This window comes from Castor canadensis, chromosome 15 (genome assembly GCF_047511655.1).
Source record: "Castor canadensis chromosome 15, mCasCan1.hap1v2, whole genome shotgun sequence".
Taxonomy (NCBI): Eukaryota; Metazoa; Chordata; class Mammalia; order Rodentia; family Castoridae; genus Castor; species Castor canadensis.
The window spans coordinates 95534351-95546537 of record NC_133400.1 but is presented as its reverse complement, the minus strand read 5'-3'; the positions used below and the strand labels follow the sequence as shown (position 1 = coordinate 95546537).

Below are 12187 nucleotides of genomic sequence, written 5' to 3'. Positions count from 1 at the left end.
CTGGAGCAGAAATCCTGACTTGCAACTTTTGCAGATGAGCATGGTGTAAACACTCTGGCCATAGCTGAAATCAAGTTGTCAATGTGACCTTAGTGAATGCAGGCTTGAGAAACCTAGAATTGGCCACCAACTCTGGGGCCATGCAGCACAGAAGGCAATGGAATGGGCGGGGGCAAAGGTGATGTGAGAAACAAGCCAGCTAACAGAGCAAATGGGGGAGAAGTAGGACCCAGAGTACAGAGGAAAGAGTGGTGTTAAGTAAGAGAAGAAATTCCTCTTCTGATGAATTGGCTAACAGTTAGGTTGAGGTAAATTCAAAATGAAGAGAGGTAGTTAAGTGAATTCTCACCTCATGGGCTACTTTTCTTGGAAATAAAGACATGAGGGCTTTTCTGAGAGTGTGGAAGTCAGGGCTGGGGGACAAAATTGGAAGGAACAATTAAAGCCTGAAGGAAAAGGAGCTGGGGAGCTGCACAATGTTGGGGTCCCAGGCATGTTGAAGACTAAGGGTTTGCACCAGCACCCATCCACAGACTCACAAAGACTTACATAGAACTTAGCAATACATTTACAGGAGAATAGAAGCAAAATGGTCAGAGTATTTTAGACTGAATTTTCTCAGAAGAATGTGGAAGGATAACAGGAATTCAGGGAGCAATGAGAATTGACAAGAGGATGTTTGAAGTGATTGGCCATGGTGTCTAGGTTGAAGGAAGCAACAAAAGTTAAGACAGGGCTAGCGAAGTGGTTCAAGTGGTAGAGCACCTGCCTTGCAGACATAAGGCCCTGAGTTCAAAGCCCAGTACTACCAAAAAAAAAGGAGCAGAGGGAATTTTTAGAAGTAAAGTACTACTTTTAAGAGATACCAAGTCTGAAAATGTTGCTATAAAAAATGTAGTACAAATAAACAGTTAAGAAAGCTGAAACATGGTTAGGTGTGATATCCCAGAGTGAACAGCATAGAGGATAGAAATACAAAATTTTGAGTGGCTATGGATGTGACTGTCTAAGGCAGAGAGGAGGTGAAGATCATCACAGTGAGCTGTCAGGGAACTGTGAGGCAGGGATTCAGATGGTTATCCAAAAGGACATCGAAGCCACCCATGATCATAGATTGGATATGAAGATGAGTCTAAAATGTAGGAGGGCTGACTGGGATTATAGCCATTTGCAGAGAGAAATGAGGTATAACTGAAGAGGGTGCATCTCAGAAGAAAGCCCTTTGGCAAAAGAGTAAAGAAAGAACATTTTAAGTTGGTAATGCAGAACACTAGCCCATGTATTCCAAGACAAGGGGATTAAAAGAAGAGGGAGAGGGAGAGGGAAGAGGGAAGAGGGAAGAGGAAAGGAGAAGGGCAGAAAACCTCACTTCAGAAAACATTAGCAGATGCAGCTGAGGTACAGGAAGACATGGCATAATCTCAAGATGAGAATGTACAAGGTGGTTTTGGTATGCTCCTACATGTATGTGTTTGTTTGGCTTGGTTTCGATTTGTTGATTTGTTTTCATTTTAATTATTCATACAAGCATATATAAAGAGTATACATTCCCAAATATGGCTATGAGATGACACATTAATGAATAATAACTAAAACAATGCCAGAAAAACATGGATTTTCTTAATCCCTTTCATTGCTTTCCAGTTGTGTTTCTTTTTCTTTTTAGTTTTTTTAATTAGTATATAACAGTTGTACAGGGGGCGGGGCGGGGGGAACTCACTGTGACATTTATATATGTGCTTACAATCTGCATTAATTAGACTCACCCCCTCTATCATTTTCCCTCATTTCCCTTTACTCCCTCCCCTTAGAACAATTTCAGCAGGTTTCATTGTTCTGTTTGCATACACGGATACACAATGCATCCACCATATTTGCCTTCTTCACCCTCTCCACTTCCTCCCTCCTCCCATTGGCCCCAACCTCTGGACAGTAACTGCTTTACCTTCCTGTCCATTTTTCATTTATTGCTTGAAAAACAATACCATGAGTACATCTTTCAAAAAAAGAAGTTCAAATGTCAAATTTGAGAATTGTGAGCTTCTCAGCTATCATTTTGGGTTTATTCCTCAACTGCAAAAGATTGAGAGCCTGAATGAAGCTGCTGTGTGTATTAAAACTGCAACCCTGCAGACCAAGTGACCTTGGGTAGTTACGGGCCTTGAAAGAAGCAGGTTGAATTGAATGCATTGTGCTGGCATCGGGAAGGACCAGAACAGAACCTATTGAATAACAAGCACCATGCTGGCCATGACTCTATCATGGGGTGGTGTTGCCACCATTTCTGTGGCAGAAATTGAAATATTTTTCTTAACAGACAATTCCAACACCATTGCAAAATCTTAATACCGGGCAGAAGAATAGACACACACACACATTTTCATCATTGTCTCTTTAGGAACCAAGGACAGTTGATTGTTATCAATCAGTTAGGGACAACAGTTGCATTTCTTCAGTTCTGAGCAGTAATCTATTTGACAACATCCTGGAGTGGCAAAAATCTGGAGTTGGTGAGGGCTTATGTCCTTTGCTTTCTCAAGATACGGTTTTTTCTTTTAAGCTACCTGTCATTCTGGCTTACCCCCGTTCAGGAAATTCACCCACAACGAAGAACCAGCTCCCTTCCTTGGGTTTTTATCCTTCTTCCTTGAGAATTGGCATTTCTTGAAGCCATGTCCCGAGGTGACTTTGTCCTGCTCTAGCAAATGGTAGTAATCTGTGTTTAGCTCCAGCTGTTTATCAGGTGACTTTGTTTTATGTCATGTCAATGTCCAGAAAGTGGTAGATAAAACACCACAGGGAAGTTGAGTTCTTGGCCTTTTTACTTCATCTGAAACACGATTTTGTTTGCTGACAAGTAAATGGTATAGGTGTAGGGGAAAGAGTAGCAAGCATCATATTATTTTGCCAGAATTCTCATGTTACAGTATCAAAAAATGTGAAAAAAGATAAGAGCAAGGGTTAAAACATCCCTTAAAATAATAGCAAAGCTTTAATCAACTGACATCCAGACACACCGAGGATTGCGATGCAGTCTACCAGGGTGAAACATGACAAGGGTTCATTGAACACTGCACAGAAGGTTAATGAAGTGTGTATTTTCCAATCACAACTGGAATTTTAAGTGAGTGGAATGGAAGACACTCAGTTTGGAATTTGAAATAAATTCAGCTTTGGAATGTGTCTTGAGACCAAGGTTTACATAAGAGTTACACAAACCTCTCAATGTGAAGCATGACACAGAGTGAAATGTTCCTGGCATTGCAGAGTCCAATAGGAACTTCTAAAGCACCAGGGCACAGACATTTATTTCAGCAAGAGCTATTTGTTTCTACTTGGGGAAGAAAATGCAGACGTTTACATAATATACTGGGTTTGGAGTAATATTCCACCTGGTGCATGGAGTTGTGTACAATTCCTCAGACATGGTATTTCTAGTTGAGTGTTACCAATAAAATACTTCCAATAAATTTCCATTCTTCTTTTCCTTGATCCCCACCTCCATAGTTCTAAGGAGCCTCATAGATCACACATACTACAACTGATTAGTAAAAATGAGAAGTAATTAGAGAACACACAAGGAAAGAACAACCTGGAAGGAATTCAGAAGTAACTCCTGAACGCAGTTTACTTACCCTGTTGTTGCCAAAGCTCTTAAGTTACACATTCTTATGAACTAGGACTTCAGAGGAGAATCCTAAAGAGGAATCAACTTTGTGTGCAAAGCTGAAGAGGTCATTGTCTTTTCCTCAGGTAGGTGTGAGGGCATAAAAACACTTTTAGTCTGCATAGTTGAAAATCTTAAATATTTATTGGAACCTCATAAATACTGGGTTTGGTTGGGCTACTTGGCCAGTGCAAGAAGCTAGACTCCAAATGGGAGATCCTCTCCCTGGGAGAGGAGTTGACTCAAGCATTAAAGAGAAACTGGGAGTGTGTGGGGCCGTGGAAGAGGCGTTCAGAGTCAGATCTTGAGTATTTCTGAAATATTAAGAAGCAGGAGAGCTCCAGGAATGCAGGATATGTGGACTCAGTGACCAGGTTTGCTTCTGCTGAGTGTACAGTTGCGTTTGGGGGGAGGGGACAGTGGAGGGAGTTTGATGAGTCTCTTGTGCTGTGTGTTAAAATTCTCCACTTTAAACAGTAGCTTGTGGTTATTGAGCCCACATTTGCATTCAGGTAAAACCAAGATAATTCTGCAAATATTTGCTTTGCTGGCAGTGAGGGACCTGCCAGTATTTCAGTTTCAGGAGACAGTTCTATAATGTTTACGGTTTCTACTGCTTGGAGCTTTCTGTATATTTATCCCTGGATTAAACTCCAAGTAAGCTGATTTTATCAAGCCACTGGGTAATTCTGACCATTTCATCTGGAGATTTTAGTGTCGTGTGGTTGCAGCTGACCTATATACAAAAGGAATTACTAGGTCAAATGCTCACTGAAATGTCTTTGGATTATGAACTTTTAGCATGTCTCCATCAAAGGTAAGGGGAAAGGAGAACCAATGATCTACTTGAATGCCAATTATAGGTAAATTAAAGTGGGATTTGGGTCATTTTGGCTGAGTTGTATCTTCTAAAATGGGTAAAAACAAGAGGTCTTTGAAGAACAACTGCACATTCAGCATTCAGATGAAGCAACCATGTCCTTCAAACCACATCCTTCCTGTTGCCTGTGGGAAAGGGGTGGTATTTGTGTTGAGCTCTGAGTGCATGCAGAACAGATCTGTGTGTATTTCCATAAATGAAAGGACATTGTGTGTGTGTTTGGCACCTGGAATGGCAAGAGCAGTTGATTGCTTCTGAAGCTTTGTTCCAACCCAGGGATCAGCGTGATTTGTAAACACTGAACGAACTGGGAATTGGGCACTGAAAACACATATGTAAGAGACATACGACTGCACTGAGTGTGAGGAGCAGTGTGAGGACTTGCAAACTGTGTAATAGTTGTGTCAGTACTCCACTTAATATTGCTCATAGGAAAGGGCTTAATGTGCTGTGTATCCAACCTGCAGACAAATGAGCCTGGTAGGAATAATATTTTCCTTAATATGTTGTTTCAATATATAATATATGAATGAGCATGTGTTTCACTAAAACTAAAAGCCTTGCCCTACTTTTCTTGGTCATATAGTCACTGGCAATTAATGACTTTGTCATTTATTCAGGGACAAAGTAGCACCCTCATCCCCCAAAAAACTCAGAAACTTTAAAACAGAATTAAGAGTTGTATTATAATTAAGCTTGGATTATTAAAATGAAACACATTCAACTCCAGCCTCTCCATGCTGCAAATGGGAAGAAGTGAACATGGAAGCAAGCATGAATGTATTTTCAGTGTCTCTGATATTTTCAAATACGTAATTGCGAGTCCCTATTTAAAGGGTTTTCTTTATCTGTGGACATTTGGAAGTTTGGTACTTTTCCTTCCCCTCTTATAGATTTTCTGTTATCCTGATTATTCTCCAGATTTACATATAAAACACATGAATAGGTGTGATTAAAAGAGGAGACAAAGTATTGAGTACTTCATGTTGGAAATTATTGAGTGTCGTCAGGTTTCCGTGGATCTAACCAAGCTGCTCATCCTCTGAATATAATGATAATAAATAGAAGTGATAGCCTTTGGGGTTTTGCTTAAGTTCACTTTTTTTTTCCTACATCAGTAAGACTTCCTTCTTTGAACATAGTAGTAGAATATTTTGTTAAAAATCAAGACACATTTTAAAATGTACATTTGCCTAATTTAACTCAAATTAAATTGATTTGAAAACATTTACTTATTTAAGCAATAATCTTCATTAGAATTGCGCATTGTGGAATTTAAATAACCATGATGCTTTTCAAGTGATCCAGTCTGAGGTATGTTCAACTGAAGGATTGGACATGTACAAAAGTACAAACTCTACAGGAGGTTGATGCTGTACCTCAGAAAACCCTGTGAATTTCAGTTCTTAGAAGTGATGCAGTAAAAGAATTCCTGTCTAACTCTGCAAGTGAAATCCTTTTTAGAGGATGAAGTCAGTGGTTGATGTGAAAGGAGTGTCTTCCAGTCCTATGTTCAATAGGACTCTCTTCTCTCCCCTGCACAGATGGATCTGCTTAGAGCTGAGTCCCAGGTGTTTGGGGATCAAGGAGAATGGAATTTTTTTTTTTAGATTCTTTCCCTTTCTTTTTCTTTTTATTTTTTTTTTCTTTTATTATTCATATGTGCATACAAGGCTTGGTTCATTTCTCCCCCCTGCCCCCACCCCCTCCCTTACCACCCACTCCGCCCCCTCCCTCTGCCCCCCACCCCCTCAATACCCAGCAGAAACTATTTTGCCCTTATTTCTAATTTTGTTGTAGAGAGAGTATAAGCTATAATAGGAAGGACCAAGGGTTTTTGCTGGTTGAGATAAGGATAGCTATACAGGGCATTGACTCACATTGATTTCCTGTGCATGTGTGTTACCTTCTAGGTTAATTCTTTTTGATCTCACCTTTTCTCTAGTTCCTGGTCCCCTTCTCCTATTGGCCTCAGTTGCTTTAAGGTATCTGCTTTAGTTTCTCTGCGTTAAGGGCAACAAATGCTAGCTAGTTTTTTAGGTGTCTTACCTATCCTCACCCCTCCCTTGTGTGCTCTGGCTTTTATCATGTGCTCATAGTCCAATCCCAGAGAATGGAATACATTTAAGTGGTATTTCTATTGAGTAATCATTTCTGTCTTCGGGGCTTCTAAAATATAATAAAGAATGTATAACCCAGAGATGGTATAAATGCATCTTATTAACAGACAGTAGAAAGTCGATCGAAGTAGGAATTTATGTTTTAATAAGACAAAGAGAAACTGCCCTCCTAAAAGATTGAAGAAAGTCTTTTGTTTTCAGTCCAAATGAAGAGCATTTCATTGAAATCACTCTCACATTGAAAGAAATCGCTCTCACATTGAAAATTCGCTATGCAATATGTACTATCTTTCCACAGCGTAGAAGTACAAACAAAAAGTGGTAAGTATATAATCTGGTTGGGGATTATGGCAGTCATGTGTATTATATGCTCCAAAAAACAATGGGGAAGAAAGCACAAACAGGACAAAACAGTCTGACAGTGTGGAATGAAAAAATAAAGGAGGAAATGTTTCTGGAGGTGAGGGAGGAGAACCAGAGCAAAGATGGGAGATTTTCAGGACAATGAAGTGGCTTTAAGACAGATCTTGACGATGAGTAAAAGGTGGCCCCTTGACAAAAGGTAAGGAAAGGTATTTCAGACTACGAATGCCGAGAAGGAAACTAAGAATAACTGGTTTGCCAATTCGCACTCAGCTTGCGGTTCAATGGGCAAGCCTTTAGCTACAGTGAAGCTTATTTGATCTCCTGCCTAAGTCATTCCGTTTCTTTGATGCTTCACAAAGTCTGTGAAGCCATGTAACCACTTGATTTTGCCAGGCAGTTTATAAAGATGCAGTCACGTGGAAAAGGCTAAAAGGACTGATACCAATTTTCTTCCACTCTCATGAAAGGTGAGTACTTTCAACCATAGGCAGCAAATGCAAGAAGCTGACATCGGGGATTGTCAGTGTCCTCGGCTGCATGTCTCTGCCCATCACCTAGGTCCTCTGGGTGGCAGGAACAGATAACATTTCTGTGTCCTCCCCACAAGTGATATTTTTGCCAGGTTACACAGTCTTTCCCCTTATTGTTTTATGGTAAAAGGACACAAGCAACCACAACCAAAGACAGTTTCTAGTCTTGGAATCATGGCTTACTGGACATATGACTTTGGTTGTCATCAGTGGACATCTCCTAGTCTAAACTTTCCTTTATAATATATTATTCCTCATGAAGCAATGAACAATCCAAATGCATTTTCTTCCTGCAAGTGTATTGGGATTGAGAATCTTCATTGTGTTAAATAAAACGTCATACAAATAATGCATTTTATTAAGTTAACACATTTAAGAGAGGTTACTTATTTATTTATTTTAGTGGTACTAGGACTTGAACTCAAGACCTTCCATTTGCTAGGCAAGCAATCTACTACTACTTAAGTCATACACCCCAGTCCTGCTTGCAGTTTGATTTTCAGATAGGGTCTTGCGCTTATGCTCAGACCAGATTGGACCATGATTCTCCTACCTCCTCCACTTCCCAAGTAGCTGGGATTACAGGTATGAAGCACCATGCCTGGCGAGAGTGGCATTTATGATGACCATTGGACTGAACTCTTTTCTGGCCTAAATGAGCTATGCATTTTTGTAGTGACATTCATAAGAGGTTACATTTTATTGTATCTCATTCTTCTTTTACTTGGGTTTCATAAATAGAAGCACATTCCAGGGTAGATTGAAGTGCATATCAATTGCAGAACATTAAAAATTAAAGGGAAAACAAAGACCCAGCAAGGATTGGTTGTTTGTGTCCCCGTCACATTAACTTGTCTGGATTAAAGCACAATTCCTTGTGGATGCATATATTGAATCTAGATTAGCATTTGGAGCCAGCAAAGACTTATGCACATTCTCGATACCCTCTGTTTCCTATCTCCAACTTCCTCTGTGTGAGGTAAGAAATACTTCTGGCCAAAGTGTCAATGGTAACTAAGTCTGTGCTCATGAAGAACAGGGCACTTCCTCACCTACTTCTTTATACACCAAGTGTCAGTGCTCAGTTACCTGCCAGGAATGGTGAACATGAACTAGTTCTATTCGGTAAGTATAAAACAGTAAACAATTCCTGAGGATACTTTATTATGAGAAAAAATAAAGGGCAAATAAATACATTCTAAAGCAGAATGCGTTATACCTTTAATCTTTAACAGTAACGTCCGTATTGTTCTTTGAAAGACCTATAATTCGTATTATCCTTACTAGATACCATATGGACAGAGTTGGATTTTGCCTTATTTTGGACTTGCTATTTTCAATTTTTATCCTGAGTCATAGCCTGGCAAGTTGAACAACTTGGGGAGCTGTTGCTGAGCTTATGACTCAACTGTAATAACTGCTGCTGTACACTGAACAATTCCTGAACACCAGACACAGCTTCGCACTCCCTGTGCCCCATCTCCCCACGCTGATCATGTGCAAGATGTGATGTGATTCATCATAATCCCTGCCCTCTGGGGAAGATGTGTGTGGAGTGTCTAAGACTAGACTGGGAGTTGTCAGAGGCCACTGTGGCAGGTCTGCACCTATTGCTGCTGGGGCCCTTCCTCAGCTCACTGTTTAGCCTCTGGTTATTCTAGAACTTGAAGATGAGACCCCAGGGTGTAGGCCACAAGCAGTTTGCATCTTGACAACACCAATTGAACTGAGTGCCAGGTTGGGGAGCCTGCCAAAAATTCAGGGGCTCTTACCATAAGAAGTTGGGAAGTATTCCATTTTATGAATGGGTGTCTCTTGGCCCTGAGCTGATGCTCACTGGAGCCCGGCTGCACAGCCTCTGTTACTTTCAAATATGGTTAAAACCTCACAGATCTGCCCTTTGTCTCTGTCCAAATCAATATTGACCCAGAGCCAGAAGCCTGGCCGTTTTTGGCTATGTTGTAGATGCTGGACCAGTGTTGACTTGGCAAGAGTGTTGACTTGGGAGGGAGGGCATGAACATATCCTGGCCCTGGTCCATAGAAACCTCCCTCACTTACAGAAGTGCTCTTGGTCTCTTAGTCAAGTCAGTGAAATTCTTTCTATGAAGTCATTTGTATATCAGACACGTGGCAAAACCCAAGCACTACACATCTGGCACTACTACTGTAGTAATTTTTTGTGGTACACTTCAAATTGAGCTGGTTTTTATCACTGCATATGGCATCGGATAAGATTCATTTACAATTAAGAATGAAGAGGTTCAAGTCCAGACTTTGTCATCTAGTTGCATGTGTCCTTGAAAAGTCACGTAACTCACAAGTCTGATTCTTTGATCTGTAAATGTTGGATTAGTAGGGCTCTTGTGAGGATTCAGGGAGTTTATCCGTGTAAAGTGCTTATGCGGTGCCTGTGACATGGAGCACATGTAATAAATCCTAATGGGGACGAGCTTAAGATCATAGCTCACTAATCTGGCATTCTGTCCACACGGATGCTTCAATTATACCTGAAAGAGAGCTCTCTCCTCTGACCCATTGGTGTTTCTATGTGTCAGATTTCAACCTTTCACCAAACTGTCAAAGCTCTAAACTCCCTGCCCCTATATATAATGTTATCAAAGCATGATAGCTTTTCCTTAATTGTGCTGTCTTTTCTGCACTTTTAATTTAGGTCTTCACTATCATTGGGCCTGATTATGATAGCAACCAAATATTCTTAGATTTAATCTTGCCCGACATTCCCTGCCACCTGCACCACCAGCCCTGTCCTCCAACAGCATCATGCTTGCTCTGACACGACTCTGACTTATATGGCCTTCTCTCTGGCTTAGGGTCAGCTTCTGTCTCCATCCACCTACTTTGCACTTAGAAAAGTACTGATTAAATGATTATTTTTAACTGGAATTTTTAAAAAATTAAACATCATTGCTTTATCACTGCTTGGAGAGTGGTGGCAGTGGTTTTCCTTTGGCTGTGATGGTGGAATGCTAGTATTCCTTACCGATGTTGCTGTCTTTTTTTTGTTCTCAGTGAAATTAAATCAAAGATTGAGAAGCTAATAAGAGTCTGAAGTCAGAGAATCATTTGTTTCTGAAACATGATCTGATTGATTGGTAAACAAATCGGTTAGAAATGTGCACGCAGAAACTAAAATCGCGTGTGATTCTACTGAAAATGGATACAGCGAAGCCCTTTCTATCCACTGGAGTAACCCCATGCTGTGCACCATGACACATGACACCCTTCTGTGTTTCTTGTTACTAGACATGTCTGTTGTTTCTGTGGCTCCTCTTAACTTTCTGTGAAATACCTCACTGCACAAATAAAGACAACGTGCCCTCATCTACAAGATTTCTAACTTCTTGACAGCAGGGAGACTGTCTTACAAGTGTGCATAAACAAGTGTCACCCATCTATAAATGACTGTTGATTGACTTATGACCAGCTTATGAATTTTGAATTCTTTTTTGAACTGTAATGAGAATTTTGCTGTCTGGCTAAATATTTTATAAAGATTCCTTGCCCTGCCCTGAAGTCAGGTCCAGAATTTGAATAATACTTAAAATTGATAAAGGTAGATTAGGTTGTAAAAAGAAAACCAAAATGGGCTTGGATTCAAGTGAACAAATATATAACTTAACTATTAAAATGTGTACTTTTCCCTCTCTAAAATTTGTTAAACAATATCATGAAATCGTACTAAAAACCTAGTGTAAATGTCTTTACATTTCCCATATTTGTATGGCCTAGCATCTAGCATAGTGGGTGAAAAACTACAACTTCAAATAAAATCTGGCCCACACTCTGTTTTTGTAAATAAAGTTTTATTATGTTGATTCACTTACATTTTGTCTAAGACGGCTTTTGCTCTGCTACAGCAGAGTTGAGCAGTTGCAACAAAGGCTGTAAAACAGCCTTTGGAGCTCTGGAGCACTTTGACATTGCAGCACATCCAGGTGCTCTTCTAATGCTTTCTTGGCTAGATGGAATCCTGTTTGCATACAGTGTTAAGGCATTGTGAGTTAGTATGTGTTTTTACCTATGTACTAAAATATTGTTTGTATGGTACTGAACTTTTTAATTAAAAATTATAGTAAATTCATAATAGCTTATGGAGTTAATGTGCCATATGTTACTAAATGAGGTCTCGTTTATTGTCTGTTTAGGGTTTTATCCCCCTATGTTCTTATATTTTGACTTATTATGATGTTCCTTGTTAAAATCATGATTACCAGGCAGGTGTGGTGGTATGTACCTGTAGTTCCAACTACTTGGGAGTCTAAGGCAGGAGCATCACTTGAGTCCAGGAGTCCATGGACAGCCTGGAAAACATAGTAAAACCCTGTCTCAAAAAAAATCTGATGACCACTTGCCTATGGTTGGCTAAAGTAGAGGGTGTTAAAGTAGCATGTGTACCTGAAGAGCCTCATCAAGTGATTGCTTATACCAGGTTTCCATTGTTAGAACTGACTTTAACAGCTTTCACAATTCCTTGATTATCTAGAAGACATATATGCATACATATTATGTATGAAACACTTGGATAAAATTGGTGGGCAATAATTTCTAATATTTTCCAAGCTGTGTAAAATCCTGGACAAGCTCTGCTTTAGTTTTCCTTC

At 39.9% G+C, this 12187-nt stretch overlaps 1 protein-coding gene across 14 annotated transcripts in view; it reads left to right on the top strand.

The window, feature by feature from the left end:
- The window catches only part of Chrm3 (cholinergic receptor muscarinic 3), a 429909-nt gene that overhangs the window by 257773 nt on the left and 159949 nt on the right, over nucleotides 1-12187 (top strand). The gene's annotated exons all lie outside the window — the stretch shown is intronic.